Source organism: Triticum dicoccoides, chromosome 5A, assembly GCF_002162155.2.
Source record: "Triticum dicoccoides isolate Atlit2015 ecotype Zavitan chromosome 5A, WEW_v2.0, whole genome shotgun sequence".
In the NCBI taxonomy this organism is placed as follows: domain Eukaryota; kingdom Viridiplantae; phylum Streptophyta; class Magnoliopsida; order Poales; family Poaceae; genus Triticum; species Triticum dicoccoides.
Window position 1 is genome coordinate 125507059 of NC_041388.1, and position 2607 is coordinate 125509665.

Here is a 2607-nt window from a genome sequence, read left to right on the forward strand (position 1 = left end):
GTTCCATCCCACAATCAATTCCCTTATATAACTAAAGAATTTCTAGACTCAACTTCGATCAGTTTGGCTTGGTAATCCTACAGGCAGTCAAGCTCTAATACCAACGCTGTCAGGACCCCGACTCAATGCCACATCGATCTAGCATGTAACACCTCATATCACTTTGCGGCCTCACGCATGGTATTCCCACGGGTGTCGCCTTACCTTTGCCCGGGACCGTTTGCGCCTTTTGGCACACGTATATGACAGTGTCGCTAGCATCCATATGATAAGGAGCCCGGGGCTGACATGGCTAGTCGTAAACCCAAAGTGGCACAGACTTACAGGGACAGGCATCCATGACCCAGCATCGAACGTGTCGGTCATCAGCGAGTGAATCCAGGCTGTAGCACTGGGCTAGCAGGACTCCGGTGAACCGGGCTGTAGCGGGCTAACAGGACTCCGGTATTCATCGCGTGACATTTCCCCGAAGGGACAGACACAGGAACGAAGAAGGACACATGCCGGCCAGCCTAAGTGTTCCGGAGCAATAGCAAGCTACCATGGCTCGGTGGAAACACTAGGAGACATTTCCCGATAAGAGAGGCTACTAAAGATAAACAACTAGATAGTCAGATCCCACACATACCAAGCATTTCAATAACATACACACAATATGCTCGATATGTGCAAACACAACATGGCATCACAACATGACTCTACGACTCAAGTAATTTATTCAATAGGCTCCGAGGAGCGAGATATTACAAACAGGGGTCTCATGACCCAACATTCAGAGCATACAAATCAAAGCACAAGCGGAAGCTATCATGTCTGGGTACAGACATCTATAAATGAAAAAGGCTGAGAAGCCTGACTATCTATCAGATCCTGCCGAGGGCACAAGATCGTAGCTGAGGTAACAAGCTAAACGTCGAAGTCCACGTGGAACTACTAGTGAGACTGAAAGTCTCTCTGCAAAAACATAAAATAGGCAAACGTGAGTACAAATGTACCCAGCAAGACTTACATCAGAACTAACTACATATGCATCATTTTCAACAAGGGGATGGTGGGGTTTAACTGCAGCAAGCCAGCTTTGACTCGGTGGCTATCCTAAACTACGACTGCAAGCGACTCTTTTGAGGTGGCGCACACGAGTCCACATATTCACCATATCAATACACCACTATGGATCCGCTCCCGTCTCCCTACGAGAACGCCATCCATAGCACTCACGCTTATCTTGCGCATTTTAAAGTATCCACTTTCACTTGTCTATGAACTGATATAAGCAATCCAGAAGTCCTTTTCCGCGGACACGGCTATTCGAATAGATGATGTTAACCCTGCAGGGGTGTACTTCTTCATACATGTTTCCACCACTTAGCGTCTGCACACGACATGTGCTCGGCAGACTTCAAGCGAAAGCCGACGTGGGTAGACCACGACCTACCTAAACACTCAAGTCTCTAGTCCAGGTTTATCGCCTATTCGGGTTCCATCCATGAGGAGATCCGGCCGGAGTTTCGCTCACAGCCCCAAACGATGTGAACAGGGTTCCCGAGATACCAAACGGGCATCCAGTACACCGTGCCACGTACCTACCGCATCACAGCCCACCCCTACGGTCAGCGCTGTCCACGGCCTCCAGTAAGCTACAAACACCAGAAACTACTTGCAACTCCTGGACAGAGGACTAGGGTGAATAAGAAGTCGAGCGGGGTCATATTTCAGGGCCCAATGCATGGTAGTAGCTGAATCATGGATCACAAACACAGAACTCAGTTCCTAAGGACGGCTTCAACGAGACAACCCACCATGTACTCCTACATGGCCTCTCACCGACACCTTTTACCAAATCGTGTTCACACACTTAGCTCACACATAGTAGGACATGTTCACACACCTCTGATTCATCCTCGATGAATCAGACCTGACTCAACTCTAAGCAGTAGCAGGCATGACAAACAAGCATGAATGAGTAGGCACATCAGGGCTCAAACAACTCCTACTCATGCTAGTGGGTTTCATCTATTTACTGTGGCAATGACAGGTCATGCAAAGGATAAAGGGGTTCAGCTACCGCAGCAAGTAACAGATGAATCGGTGTTGTCCTAATGCAGTAAAAGAGAGCAGGATTGTATCGGAATGAACAAGGGGGTTTTGCTTGCCTGGCACTTCTGAAGATAACATTGAGTCTTCATCAGTGTCAACGATCACATCATCGGTATCACGTCTATCGAGAGGGGACAAATACCGGCAACACAGAAGGGAACACAATCAATGCAATGCACAATATGATGCATGATCATGACATGGCAAAATGAATGTGTTTTGGGCTAATGCAACTAGCAACAGATTAAATGAAGTTGGTTTGAATACAAGATTCAAATTCAAACTCCATATGTGATTATTCAAATGCCATTTAATTGATTTGTGCTAAACAGCAGCTATAAGTTGTTCTAACATGCATGAAAATGGTACAGATGGATTCCTTGAATTTTTCTGATAATTTTTCATATATAAATTATCTAATTTGGAGTTACGGTTGAATTTCTATGATTTTTAGAAGTTTTTACAAATTTCTGGAATTTCCTGAATATTTATAAAATGAACTAAATTCCA